The sequence below is a fragment of the Syzygium oleosum genome, unplaced genomic scaffold, assembly GCF_021117445.2.
Source record: "Syzygium oleosum isolate NSW1041296 unplaced genomic scaffold, Sole_v2.1 Sole_v2.11, whole genome shotgun sequence".
Lineage (NCBI taxonomy): Eukaryota > Viridiplantae > Streptophyta > Magnoliopsida > Myrtales > Myrtaceae > Syzygium > Syzygium oleosum.
In genome coordinates, this window is record NW_026607495.1 from 5,526,412 (window position 1) to 5,541,772 (window position 15,361).

General features: G+C 39.8%; 1 pseudogene; it reads left to right on the forward strand.

The window, feature by feature from the left end:
- Positions 1-1,969: 1,969 nt before the first annotated feature.
- On the forward strand, positions 1,970-4,442 carry LOC130139225 (uncharacterized; annotated as a pseudogene).
- Positions 4,443-15,361: the final 10,919 nt, after the last annotated feature.

Below are 15,361 nucleotides of genomic sequence, written 5' to 3' on the forward strand. Positions count from 1 at the left end.
GCAGCGATTAAACTCTGATGGGTTCGTTTTGGGTCGACGACGTTTCCTGGGACGTCGCACTAATTCGACTTAAGAGGGATGTCACGTGCTCAAGGGGTTCGGGGCGTGACATGACCCATCTCGTCTCTCCCACATTTCCTAACCCGAGTAATTTAAAAAAAATAATAAAATAAAATACGCGCCCCACACATTGAGAGCGATGTATAACCATGATGTTCATGCTTGCTTCTTTGCATTTCTAATAAATTTATCTATCTTCCTTCGTAGCACATCAGCTCTCCTCTCCTTAACTTGCGGAACGTAAGTAATAATTCTAAGTTTATTATCATGAGCGTCCTCAATGATATCTTATCCTGCCCTAGGCACGTTGCGAAGCTTATCCCGAAAGACATGGAGATCTTTCGGGCAACGTGGGACACCCAGTTTGTCCTTATCCCGAAGTAGCTTTCGCAGCCAGTTGTTTCCCATAATTTGATCCGCTGTTTTGCAGCAAAACCTGGGGTGTCGCCGCTTTATATGAACAAGCTCGCGCGCTTCCCAAGTTCCATGTGAAGTCAACTGGTTCTGGAGTGGAGTTTTTACGGGCGTATACGGTGGGAGAGGGATCGGAGACGCGATGAAAGAACGAGGACCAAAGTCGTGCGATTCTGCGATCAAGGGTCCGGGAGATTGTTACTCTTATTCTTCTGGTTCAGCGAGATTGAGGCGGCTCTTCTCGGGCGGACCTGGTGACGGTTCGATGGCTCTCAAAGATGGCATTGGCAAGGGCAACGAGAGATGGTGCAGGCAAGCCGAGGAGTCTCTCAGGACCGTCATGTACTTGAGCTGCTGGGGTCCTAACTGATAACCTTGCGCACGTCTTCGCGCTAACTGAGATTGTGTTGGACCACCTTAGGCCCCTTGGTTACGACCATCAAGCGCAGCGAGTAGTTTGGCTAGGAGTTGAGTCGATGGTGCCCTGAAAGATGTCGGCTCTTTGATCATGTTATAGAGATCGAACCTTGGCGATTCACCAGGAGATTGGTAAAAGTGTGGGATCATCATCGACAGGTTTTGCCAATTTTGCAAGTGTTGTCAACATACATGGTGTTCGTGTATAAAAGTATATATCCCGTGAAGGGTTTGTGTTGTAATAAAGCTAAAAAAAATTTGTTCTACACTATATGACAAAAATTTAGGATGAAGAGTTCAAGCTCTAATTGGTTTGTCGCTACATTTTGACGACGAAGCCATATCCATCTATGGAAAAGGGAAAAAAGCAATATAAATTTCTGGTTTCATGCCAAAAAATTGCGTTTTTTACGGAGATAAAGAGAAGTTGGTAATTTGAAAAATCAAATAATTATTGGTAATTGACTCAAATAAGCAAAACTAGCCGGTCTATAAATCAGAGAAAGTTGGTAAATACTGTAATTAAGGTTGGTAATTTCCAAAAATAGCTCGTAAATCAAAGTTTAACAATTTTGTAAGCAAGGAAAATAAAAGTTAATAACTCAAATAAAAAAAGTCGGTGAATTAAAATTAAAAAAGAAGGTCGATGAACAGCTCAAACGGGAGTTGATAAACCAAAGCTAGCCAATAACTTTTTTTTTTGGTTGGACCTAGCCGATAGCTTAACAGCTGAAAAATCGGGCATAGATAGATATAACCTCCACAGTGACAAAAAATATACTTATGAATTAGTAAGTTTATAATCCCACATTGTTCATAATCAAGACATTTCATAATGCATTGTTCTTTCACAATCCGTCATAAACATTTTACAAAAATTGGTAATTTCTCTAAGTGGCATGTTCGTCTGTATCGAAGAGCCGGCCTAGCTTGATGTTTCCTTCATGTTCTTCCCCAATCATTCGGCCACATGAAGCTCGTGCGCTTAACGCTCTTCCCTATATATAAAGGACATGTATTAATTAGCATAGAGCAAGCTCACACGGGGAGATTTATATAGTTCTTTGCAAACTCATCTATGGCTAAGACCAGCAGCAACAATGCATTCCTCCTCTTACTATTCATCGTTGCGATCTCCCTTCTCCTAACAGTTGCAATGCTTGGAAGGGACGAAAGATGACTTAGTTCTCGTAAATCCGGCCCTGCAACTAAATAAGAAAAGAATGTGATCTAACGGGCCCATTCTATTGTTATGTTATACGAGGCAGATTCGACCACGGCGAAAGAAAGTGTTGCTCGCTACTACACAATGTGTTGTTCCTGCAATTTCAAATAACATTCGCTATCTTTTTTCTCTTGAGATTTCTAGGACCAGTACCATTCCAAAAGGCGAAACAGGTGGGGCCAAACTGGAAAGGCATTCAACTGGATAGAACGGTGCTTCAATGGGCTCAACCCAAATCTTAAATGTACCGCGCTCTTCGCTAGTCAATGGCTTCATGTCAAGGGAGCTGCCTAAGAGTTACCTTAACGGGCGATCCAATGATATTTCAAAGAAAAAATTACTATGGTGACAATATAAAAGTTAGATAAATCGGGTCTAAAATCTAAGACCGGTTGTCGGCGTGCTGAGTTTTATATAGTGTGAACCTCCATTTGATTATCAAGTATCAATTAAGACGGTTTGAGCATTCCAATGACAATTTTGAAACTATAAGATGAGTGTGTACATGTTGCGCCTATACGCCCGACAGTGTTAGATGGGTGCGTGAGATTCTAAATGAACTATTTCCCAAATTTATAGAATTCACCAACGATGTAATGGTGTAAAAAATTAATCGGTAATCACTTCACTACGTACTACTTACTAAGTAGTACTTAGGTAGAAAAAGTCCTCTGTTTCTTGCTTCTATTAGGAATTAACCCGTTGCCAATTTATTAACGAGTGCCCTCAATACACTTGTAGAACATACTTCATATAAATATTTTGAATTTAAAAACACTGATTTCACACTTTACAAGAATAGTGAACCCATTGATGGTGTAGTCTATTCTTAATAAGTCACTCAACAAATGCTCCTATTTTGCCGGTTTTGCAATTCTAACCATAAAATGAATAGAGGGTAAACTTTAAAATCTAAACCTAGAGGTCAACAACTTTCACAAAAGTAAATCAATCAAGTCATATTTTGACCTTTTACAGAAAAACTGTATGGTGGTTGAGACTTGAACTCTCGATCGAGTGACAGAAGATTGGATCGATGTCGGGGTTTCTGCACCTCCTGAGGCGAAGAAAAGGCTCTACGGGGTCCGGCATCCAGTGCATCAGAACTTGGCCGCCCAGCCTGCACGGAGCAACGCAAACCGCTGCTCGAAATCGATGCTTTCAGTTCATTCTAAGCATATCTTACATGGGAAGCGAATATTCTTGCAACCTTACAAAGTGCGCTCATGGTTTAGGCATGATCGGCCGTTTCTTGACATCAAAACAGCAACTCATTGCATAGGTATTGACTAAAAGCCGGCGTGGCCAATGATTGGAGATAACGGGTTTTGTCATCATCCACTCAACCAGTTTCTCAAGCTCTTCACTATATATATAGATGGGCTATAGTCCCTTTTAAATGCATAGTCTTCTTGTTCTTTTAAATTTACTTACATTTACTCAAGATATGGCCAATATTCGAAAGAGTGCAATTATCTTCTTCTTCCAAATGTTGCTGGTGCTGTCACTCCTGCTTGCTGTTTCCATGGCTGAGAACAAGCTGATCAAAGGCTGTAAGTCTTGCTTTTCTTCACGCTTCATTATAGGATTAGAGACTCTTCTTAGACACAAATTCCTTGAAAGTGTCATACTAATAACAGACCAAAGTAGAAGTCAAGCGAGGAGACGACACCAGTAGTCGCAGCTCTCGACATTGTGCTCGATGTTCGACATCGTCAATGAAACTCATTTTGGTTCAATTAGGTTTTGTTTTTTGTTTGGCCAGATTGGTTCAATTAGGTTACTGAACTCTTTTTAAATTGTAGAACCAAGTACTGTACTAAACCATGCTACAAGATAAACATTGATATCATGCTGTGACTCTCGAAATGGCCTCCTCGTGTGCACAAACATAAAGCAAGGGTGAGAAAAAAAAAATGATTGTGATCTTTTTCTATCTCGAAATTTCTTCAAAGAGCAAAAGGGTATCCTCCAAGTCTAGGGTTTCTTTAGATATGGAGAATCAAGATGCGTTGAAGTTATCGACCATTCAAGTTAATCTAAGAAAGAGAGGAAGGAATAGCAGCTCATGATTAACACATCTTTCACGAATCTTAAAAGTAACCGTTCCTTCTTTTTGACATGAAACTGAACAGTTGGGATCTTCGCAACGAATTCTGCCCCAGAATGTGATTCGGCTTACAGCATGAGAGCTGGAGATACATGTTTCTCCGTGGGGGAGATGTTCAACTTGACGAGCGACGTCTTCAACTCGATCAACCCCAATCTCAACTGCGATGCTCTATTCGTGGGTCAATGGCTTTGTGTTCACGGGACACCAAGCTAAACTCTAGCTCGTGGTGTTCCATAAGAGCTTTTCCAAGACGGGGCTTCAGTCAACCTCAGTCTAAATAAGGAGCAGTTGGAATGCCTCGTCCATTTTAGAATTCTTTTTTATTGATACTTTTGATTCATGTGTGTCAAATGTCAACTTAGCTTCTTCCTTCAGGTGTAATCGTCTACTACCTTGTGTCTAGGCTCTAACGAGCTTCAAACATTACTCATCGTTGCTCTATAAACCTCCATTTGAGTAGTTGGATAACAAATCACTCTAGTGATAGAGTGCGTACCGTATGGAAAAGGGTATGCCACGTGGCAATCAGATTTGTGAGCTCAATGAGTCAAATTGACAAGCATAAGTCGGGAAAAATCTATGTTTTGAACATAAAAGAAATCATAAGAAATCACTATAAACCATTATGTTGATTAATAGATACGCAGAAAGCTGTCAACTTTAGTCAAACGATACGATCCAAAAACCTCGCAAGAAATCAGAATCGAGAATGTATGTTTTTCTTCCCTACCCCTTACTCGGATGGTCTTCAGATTCTTATATGATCATGAATTTAAGGTATTATCATGTCTAAGGTTGTTGTACGAAGGTTATCATTATTTTAACTTTAATACAAAAGCACCAACGCCTTCGATTCTAGCTTTATCACCGTTGCCCCTGTAGAAGGAACTTGATTCATCTTGATTTTCAGCAGCACGTGGTGTTAGAGACGTTGACAGTAGCCCCGCAATCGATTACATGACCGTCAAATTTCACTTGAAGCCTCCCTAGATTGAATTTTGCAGTTGGATAATCTAACTTATCCTTAGAGAGCCGCTCATACATCCCAACATGAAAATTTTCTTTTTGTCCATTTTGTATGAGCAATCGCATCAGCTTCTTGCCCGCCTGACAGATTGGGACACACAAAACAAAGGGTATATATTAAAATTGGGAGAAAATGACACAAATGATCCACAAACTTTGACCCAATGTGTAATGTGGCCCCCGAACTTTCAATTTGTTCAATATGGTCTCTGAACCTTAGCCCAATGTGCGTTGTGATCCATAAACTTTTAATTATTCAATATGGTCCCTAAACTTTTGGTACATGTTCAAACTAGTTCCTAGACTATAAAAAAATATTTAATATTGTCCTCTCAGTAATTAAAGTGCAATGAAAATATTGAATATTTTCATATTGTCTAGGAACTAATTTGAACATTCACCAAAAGTTTAAGAATTACATTGAACAAATTAAAAGTTCCCGAACCATATTGCACATTAAGCTAAGGTTCAAGAACCATATCGAACAAATTGAAAGTTAATGGACCACATTGTACATTAAGCCAAAGTTCAAAAACTATTTCTGTCATTATCCCTGAGATTGGAGACTTAAATTTATTAAACAATTACTGCATGGCAAGCATCACCATTATTTGTTAGACAATCTCATATCAAAGGGCTAAGAGACTAATCTAAGTTATCGATGTAAATAACCTTTTTATAGATAGTGTGTCCATCTGCGAGCAAACCGATACTAAATACATTACGAACATGTCTATCCATTAGGACATCAACACCACATATATACGCTTATACATGTTTAACACACACCATAGTATTTTATTTCACCCGTGTGATTAACCGAGAGGGTGTTATCATGTTTGACACTTTCAAAAGGATATACAAAGAGTAAAGTATGCATATATAAGATTGAGTACAAATATACGTACGTATATCTTATAAGATTGATGAAAATTTCTAATGTACTTTTCTCCGTACGGTTCTGAACAAGTTGGAGTACTTTGAGTCTTAAAGATGATGGGAGAATCTCAATTAAGACAATTTGGATAGTCCAAAGACAATTTCGAAAATAATTGATGAGTGTGTACATGTAGCGCCTGTATGTCTTACAGTGTTAGATGGTTGAGTGAGATTCTAAATGGACGATTTATTGAATTTATGAATTTCACCAACAGTTTAATGGTGTAACAAATTAATCGTTAATCAGTTCATCCTACTTCTACTTGCTACTTAAGGAGGAAAAATCTCTTTTTCTTGCTTCTACTAGGAATTGACCCGGTCACCAATTTGTTAACGAGGCCCCTTAATGCACTTGTTAAACAAACTTCACAAAAAACATTTTGATTTTCAAAACATTGATCACACACACTTTACGAGATTAGTGAATGCATTGATAGTTGTAGTCTATTATTAATTAGTCATTCAACAAATGCTCTACGGCTAATCATCTTTAATTATCCTGTTTTGCCGGTTTTGCAATTCTAACCTTAAAATGCTAGAGAATGTTAACATTAGAATCAAAACTGAGACGTTCATAATTTCACAAATATAGTTCGATCAAAACCATATTCTGACCTTTTACAGAAAAGCTGTATGTTGATTGAGACTTGAAGTTTCGATTGGGTGATAGAAGATTGGTTTGAAATTGAGGTTTTTGCACCACATGAGGCGAAGAAAAGGCTCCACGGAGTCGGGCATCGGTGCGTCGAAATTTGGATGCGCTCCCTGCCACTCAGAGCAATATGAACCACCACTCGAAAATTAGTGATTGCAGTTCATTCTTAGCATAGCTTACATGGAGAGACAATGTTCTTGTAACCCCACAAAATGCATAGTTTAGCATCCGCCGCTTCATTGCATCGAGACAACTACTCTTACTTCGGTATTGACTAAAAGCCGGCGTTGCCGATGATTGGAGATAACGGGTTTTGTGATCTTCCACTCACCAGTTTCTCAAGGTCTTCACTATATATAGAGAGATGAGCTATAGTCCCTTCAAATCATAGTTTTCTTTGTCTTTCGAATTTAGATCTATACTTACTCAAGAAATGGCTCATATTGGAAAGAGTGCAATTATCTTCTTCTTCCAAATGTTCCTGGCGCTCTCACTCCTGCTTGGTGTTTCCATGGCTGAGAACAGGCTAATCAAAGGCTGTAAGTCTTGCTTTTCCCACACTTCATTATAGAATTAGAGACAATTCTTAGATAAAATCGATTGAAAGCGATATTCTAATGACTGAATGAATTGTGCTCGATATTCAACATCGTCAATGAACCTCATTTTGGTTCAATTAGGTTTTTTTTTTTTGGGGGGGTGCATATTGGTTCGATTAGGTTACTGAAGTCTTTTTAAACTGTACCACCAAGTACTATACTAAACCTTGCTGCAAAATAAACATTGTTATCATGCTTTGACTCTCGATATGTCCTCGTATGCACAAACAAAAAGCCAGGGCGAGGGAGAGAAAAAAAATTATGATCTTTTTCCCCTCAAAATTTCTTCAAAGAGCAGAAGGGTATTCTCCAAGTTTAAGGTTTTTTTTTTTTATATGAAGAATCAAGAAAAATTTCAGTGCTTTTGTTGTTCTCTACCATTTGTGTTGAGCTAAGCAGGAGAGGAAGGTATAGCAGCTCATGCTTAACACATCTTTCACCAATCTTAAAAGTAACCGTTCCTTCTTTGTGACATCAACTTGAACAGTCGGGTTCCTCGCGGCGAATTCTGCTCCGAAATGTGATAAGGCTTTCGGCCGGAGCGCTGCGGATACATGTTTCTCCGTGGGGCAGATGTTCAACTTGACAAGCGACGTCTTCAACTCGATCAACCCCAATCTCAACTGCGATGCTCTATTCGTGGGTCAATGGCTTTGTGTTCAGGGGACCCCAAGCTAAACTCTACTTCATGGTGTTCGATAAGAGTTTTTCCAACAATTGGATTCAATTAACCTCAGTATGAATAAGGAGTAATTGCACTACCTCCTCCATTTTAGGGTTTTCGTGTCCTGGTGCTTTTGATTTATGTGTGTCAAATGTGAACTTGGCTTCTTCCTTCAAGTGTAATCTTCTCGTATCGTGTGTCTTGACTCTAACAAGCTTCAAACATTACTCGCTCGTGACCGGAGAAACCTATGTTTCCGACATAAAACAAATAATATGTAAGATAAACAATAGAAATCATCATAAGAAATCACCATAAAACATTATATTGGATCAATAGGTATATAACTATCGACCTTAATTGAATAATACAATCCAAGAACTTCGGGAAAAAATGTTAGAAAAGTCGTAAACCTATTGTATTTATGCCAATTTAGTCCTAAACCTTTTGATAGTGCCCGTTTAGTCCTAAACCTTTGGACTTAAAACCACTTCAGTCATCTCAACCAATTTTGGTTGAATATTGCTGACATGGATGCCGGCAGACCTACGTAACATAACCGGTGTTGACGTGGACATTTTTTAATAATTTTCAATTTTTTTCTTTTTTGTCTTTCCTTTTTTCCTTTTTTTTTTCTCTCTTTTTTTCCTTTTCTTTCCTCTGGTGGCCGGCGAGGGCGAACATAGGCAAGGCCACGTGTCGCCTGGGCGAGGGTTGGCCTCGCCCTAGCCCAATCAATGCCTAGAGAGGCTGCCTAGCCTGGGCGAGGCCAAGTCTGGTGAGTCAGGCGTCACCTAGCAAGGTTGCTGCTAGGCAATGCTCGATGAGGCCGTCCTCGCCCAAGCGACACCAGGTCTCCCCAGATTTGGCGAAATTTATTAAAATATGTCAATGTCAGTGCCGGCCGTGCCACGTAAGCCAACTGGCATCCACGTCAATAATATTCGGCCAAAATTAGCTGAAAGGACTGAATTGGTTTTAGATCAAAAAGTTTAAGACTAAATTGACATCAATGCAATAAGTTTATGACTTTTCTGGCACTTTTCCCCGAGAATCTCATAAGCAATTAGGGTACTTTTCTTAGTTAAAGGGGAATCAAACTTGAGAATACACTGAGAATGCCTACATGGCTCTCAAACGTTGCCTTAGAATAGCCTTCAATCAAATTTGTTAATACAGATTTAGAACTTAGTTATACATATGAGTAAAAGTCGAGGACTTGATTGCATCAAGTAAAGGTTTGAGAATTGATTGCACTTTCAAATCAAGATTTAGAACTTTGATTGATGAAAATTTAAAGAGGTTTAGACTCAATTCATTCCACATATTGGTCTTAAAAATTTCTTAATATATTTTTCTCCTTATGGTTCTGAACAAGTTGGAGTACCATGAGTTTAAAGATGATGGGGGAAACTCAAATAAGACAATTTAGATAATCAAATGACAATTTCGAAAATAATTGATGAGTATGTACATGTAGCGTCTGTATGTTTGACTGTGCTAGATGAGGAGTGAGATTCTAAATGGTCAATTTCTTGAATTTATAAATTTCACCACTGATGTAACGGTGTGAAAAATTAATCATTATCAGTTCATTAGATTTCTACTTAAAGGAGAAAAAGGTCCTCTTTTTCTTGCTTCTACTAGGAATTGACCCCGTCACCAATTTGTTAACGGGGCCCTTAATGCACTTGTTAAACAAACTTCATAAATTGTCCAAAAAAAAAAACAAACTTCATAAAAAACATTGATCACACACACTTTACAAGATTAGTGAATGCATTGATAGTTGTAGTCTATTATTAATTAGTCATTCAACAAATGCTCTACGGCTAATCATCTTTAATGATCCTGTTTTGCCGGTTTTGCAATTCTAACCTTAGAATGCTAGAGAATGTTAACATTAGAATCAAAACCGAGACGTTCATAATTTTCACAAAAATAGTTCAATCAAAACCATATTCCGACGTTTTACAGAAAAACTGTATGTTGCTTGAGACTCGATGTGTCGATCGGGTGATAGAAGATTGGTTTTTGCACCACCTGAGGTGAAGAAAAGGCTCCACATAGCCAGGCCTCCGGTCCATCAAAACTTGGACTCGCCCCGCACGGAGCAATGCAAACCGCCACTCGAAATCACTGTTTTCAGTTCATTCTCAGCATAGCTTACATGGGGAGACAATGTTCTTGTAACCCTACAAAATGCATTGTTTATCATCCGCCGCTTCATTACATCAAGACAACAACTCTTACTTCGGTATTAACTAAAAGTCGGCGTTGCCGATGATTGGAGATAACGGGTTTTGTGATCTTTCCACTCAACCATTTTCTCAAGGTCTTCACAATATATAGAGAGATGAGCTATTGTCCCTTCGAACCATAGTCTTCTTTGTCTTTTAAATTTAGATATATATTTACTCAACAAATGGCAAATATTGGAAACAGTGCAATTATCATCTTCTTCCAAATGTTCCTGGTGCTCTCACTCCTGCTTGGTGTTTCCATGGCTGAGATCAAGCTGATCAAAGGCTGTAAGTCTTGCTTTTCCCACACTTCATTGTAGGATTAGAGACGATTCTTAGATAGAAATTGCTTGAACGCTTTTTGCTAATAACAGACTGAAGTATAAATGAATTGCAAAGACGACACCAGTAGTTTCAGCTCTCGAGTTTTGCTCGATATTCAGCATCGTTGATAAACCTGTGATTCAATTAGATTCTTTTTTTGTTTGCCCGATTGGTTCAATTAGGTTACTGAACTCCTTTAAAATTGTACAGCCAAGCACTCTACCAAACCATGCTACAAAATAAACGTTCATATCATACTTTGACTCTTGAAATGTCCATCTCGTATGCAAAAACAAGAGAGAGAGAGAGAGAGAGAGAGAGAGAGAGAGAGAGAGAGAGAGAGAGAGAGAGAGAGAGAGAGAGAGAGAGAGAGAGAGAATTATGATCTTTTTCCCTCCATATTTTCTTTTAAAGAGCAAAAGGGTATCATTCTCCATGCCTAGGGTTTCCTTAGATATGTAGAATCAAGAAACATTTTAATGCTATTGACGTTAACCATGCATGTTACTCTAAGGAAGAGAGGAAGGAATAGCAGCTCCTGATTAACACACTTTCACCAATCTTAAAAGTTACCGTTTCTTCTTTTTGACATTAAATTGAACAGTCAGGGTTCTCGAAGCAAATTTTGCCTTGCAATGTGATGCTGCTTATGGTGTGAGAGCCGGGGATACATGTTTCTCTGTGGTGAAGACGTCCCACTTGACAATCGAAATCTTCAACTCACTCAACCCCAATCTCAATTGCGATGCTCTATTCGTGGGTCAATGGCTTTGTGTGGGATAATTGTCCAAAAAGTCTTAAACTTATTGTACGATGGTAAATTTAGTTCTAAACCTTAGTACAATAGACTTATGATTTTTTTAACAATTTTCCCGATTTGTGTTCACGGGATATGAAGCTTTTATGGTGCTGGATAAGAGTTAATCCAAGAATGGGTTTCAATCTAACCTCAGTATGAACAAGGAGTAATTAGACTACCTCCTCTATTTTAGGGTTTTTGTGTCTTGGTACTTTTGATTTATGTGTGTCAGATGTGAACGTGGCTTCTTCCTTTGTGTGATAATCAAGCATCATAGTTTGCAGAGCTTTCGATTTGAAATGAAATCTTCTGGTCCATCTTTCTTTTTATCATTCCCATGTCTTCTTTATGTAAATTGTAGGTATATATGAAGCAATGTTGTGCTAAGAAGCATCAATCGGTACCAATTAATCTCAGATAAAGCTCTTAATATGGAACCAATCGATGCAATGCCAATAGCAGCAACGCTGTAGCGAACCCATTATTGCTTATCATAATTAAGTCCAAGGTGTTTTTCCCCAAACATTTAATCAAATTGTTTCGATCAAAGGGACTGGGAATGCCCACAGGGCTCTCCAACATCGGCTATGGGAAAACCTTCGATCAAACTTGTTAGTATGGATTCAAAACTTGATTGTACTTATGAGTAAAAGTTTAGTGCTTGATTGCATAAAGTACAGGTTTGAGAATTGATTGCACTTTTAAATCAAGATTTAGAACTAACATTGATTAAAATTAAGGGTTAACACCACGAAAAACCCCAAACCAGTATACCTATGACAAATTTACCTCAAATTAATTTTTTGACCACAAAAAATCTCAAACTGGTACACATGTGATAAATTTATCCAAAACTAATTTTTTGACCATAAAAAACTCCAAACTAATATATTTGTGACAAATTTACCCTATGTTAAATTGGATTAATACAAAAAAAAAATAATACAAACTAGTACACCCGTAACAAACGGAGGATAAAACCCTAATTGGCACATCCGTCAACTACCACATGTCATTTAACTAAGCAATTTGATAGTAAAATTTAACGAAAATTAACGGAGGGTAAATTTGTCACAGGTAAATCAATTGGAGTTATTTTGGGGTAAATTTGTCACAAATCTACCAGTTTAGAGTTTTTCGTGGTATTAACCCTAAAATTAAAAAGCAGTAACTCATATTCGTTCCGCATATGGGTCTTTAAAATTTCTAACATACTTTTTTCCTTTTGGATTTAAACAACTTGGAGTACGGGAGTCTTAAATATAATTAGAGGAACTAAATTAAGACAATTTTGATATTCCAATAACAACTTCGAAAATAACAGATGAGTGTGTACATGTAGTGCCAGTATGTCTGACAATTTTAGATGAACGCATGAGATTCTAACAGATCAATTTCTTGATTTGTGAATTTCACCAACGGTGAAATGGTGTGAAAAATTAATCGTTAATCGGTTCATCCGATTTCTACTTACTACTTAAGGAGAGAGGTCCTCTTTTGTTTTTGCTTTGACTAGGACGTGATTCGTCACCAATTTGTTAACGAGGGACCTTAATGCGCTTGTTGAACAAACTTCATAAAAAACGTTTGGATTTTCAACACTGATTGCACGGGAAAATTACCAAAAAAGTCCTAAACCTTTTGCAATTGTGCTAATTCAGTCCTAAACCTTTTTTTTTTGCCAATTCAGTCCTAAACCTTTTGCAAACCAGCCAATTCAGTCCTTTTGGCCGGCCGGCGCTGTCGTGGGCGCCGGCCGACTGACGTGGCGCCGGTCGGCGTCCACGTGGCAATATTTTAATATTTTTTTTATTATTTTCGAATTTTTTTCTTTTTTCTTTTTTTTTTCTTTTCTTTCTCCCCCCTGGCCTGTCCGGCCAAGGGGGAGGCTCGCCGACGAGGGCCCAGCTCCGGCAAGGCGAGCTGGGCCCTCGCCGCCGCTGGGCGATGGCGGAGCTCGCCCAACCAAGGCGAGCTCCGCCTCGCCGGAGGCCGGGCGAGCTCGCCCTCGCCCGGCGGCGGCGAGGGCCCGGCTCGCCCGGCCATGGCGGCCGGGCCCTCGCCGCCGCCGGGCGAGGGCGGAGCTCGCCCAGCCATGGCGAGCTCCGCCTCGCGAGAGCTAGGCGAGGCTCGCCCAACGGCGGCGAGGGCGGAGCTCGCCCAGCCATGGTGAGCTCGCCCAGCTCCGGCGAGGCGGAGCTTGCCATGGCTGGGCGAGCTCCACCCTCGCCCAGATCTGGCGAGGCGGAGCTCGCCCAGCCATGGCGAGCTTGCCCAGCTCCGGCGAAGGCCCAGTTCGCCTCACCGGAGCTGGGCCCTCGCCGACGAGCCTCCCCCCTGGCCGGACAGGCCAGGGGGAGAAGGAAAAGAAAAAAAAAAGAAAAAAAATTCGAAAATAATAATAAAAAATATTAAAATATTACCACGTGGACGCCGGCCGGCGCCACGTCAGCCAGCCGGCCGGCCACGTCAGCGCCTGCCAAAAGGACTGAATTGGCTGGTTTGCAAAAGGTTTAGGACTGAATTGGCCAAAAAAAAAAATTTAGGACTGAATTGGCACAACTGCAAAAGGTTTAGGACTTTTTTGGTAATTTTCCCCTGATTGCACACTTAACAAGATTAGTGAACGCATCGATAACCGTAGCCTATTCGTAATTAGCCATTCAACAAATGCTCTAAGGGTACTCATTTTTAATTATCATGTTTTGCCGGTTTTGCAATTGTAATCATGAAATGCCAGAGAGGGTTAACATTACAATCAAAACCTAGAGAGTGATGACTATTACAAAAATAGTTCAATCAAATCACAAACTGTATGTTTATTGTGACTTGATGTTTTGATCGGGTGATGGAAGATTATTTTGAAATCGAGGTTTCTGCACCACCGGAGACCCAAAAAAGGCTCCATGGAGCCAGGCATCTGTTGCACCAAAAACTTGGTAGCCCGGCCTACACGGAGCGACGCGAGCCGCCACTCGAAATTAGTGCTTTCAGTTCATTCATGGCATAACTTACATGGGGAGAGAATGTTCTTGCAACCTTACACAATGCATGGTTTAGCACAATCCGCCGTTTCTTTGCATCAAACGTCAACTCTTACTTAGGTATTGACAAAATGCGGGGCCAGTGATTGGATTCAACGGGGTTTGTCATCATCTACTCAACCTGTTTCTCAAGGTCTTCACTATATATACAGATGAGCTACACTCCCTTCCCATCGTAGTCTCCTTGATCTTTCAAGTTTAGATAAATTTTTACTCAGGATATGGCTAATGTTGGAAAGAGTGCAATTATGTTCTTCTTCCAAGTGTTCCTGGTTCTCTCACTCCTGCTGATCAACGGTTGTAAGTCTTGCTTTTTCCGACACTTCACTATAGGATTAGAGACAATTCTTTGACAGAAGTCGCTAGAGATCGTTATCCTAATAACGGGCTAAAGTATAAATCAACTGAGGAGACGAACCCAGTAGTCTCAGCTCTCGAGTTTTGCTCGATATTCACCATCATTCATAAACCTCTTTATGCGTCAATTTGCTCTTTTTATTGTTTGGTTAGATTGGTTCAATTAGGACACTGAACTCCCTTTAAATTGTACAACCGAGTATTACACCAAACCAAGCTACAAAATAGGCTTCGATATCTCGCTTTGACTCTCAAGATGTCCTCCTTGCATGCACAAACAAAAGCAGGAGAGAGAGAGAGAGAGAGAGAGAGAGAGAGAGAGAGAGAGAGAGAGAGAGAGAGAGAGAGAGAGAGAGAGAGAGAGAGAGAGAGAGAGAGAGAGAGAGAGAGATTTTATGATCTTTTTGCCCTCAAAATTTCTTCAAAGAGCAAAAGGGTATTCTCCAAGTCTAGGGATTCTTTAGATATGGTTAATCAAGAAA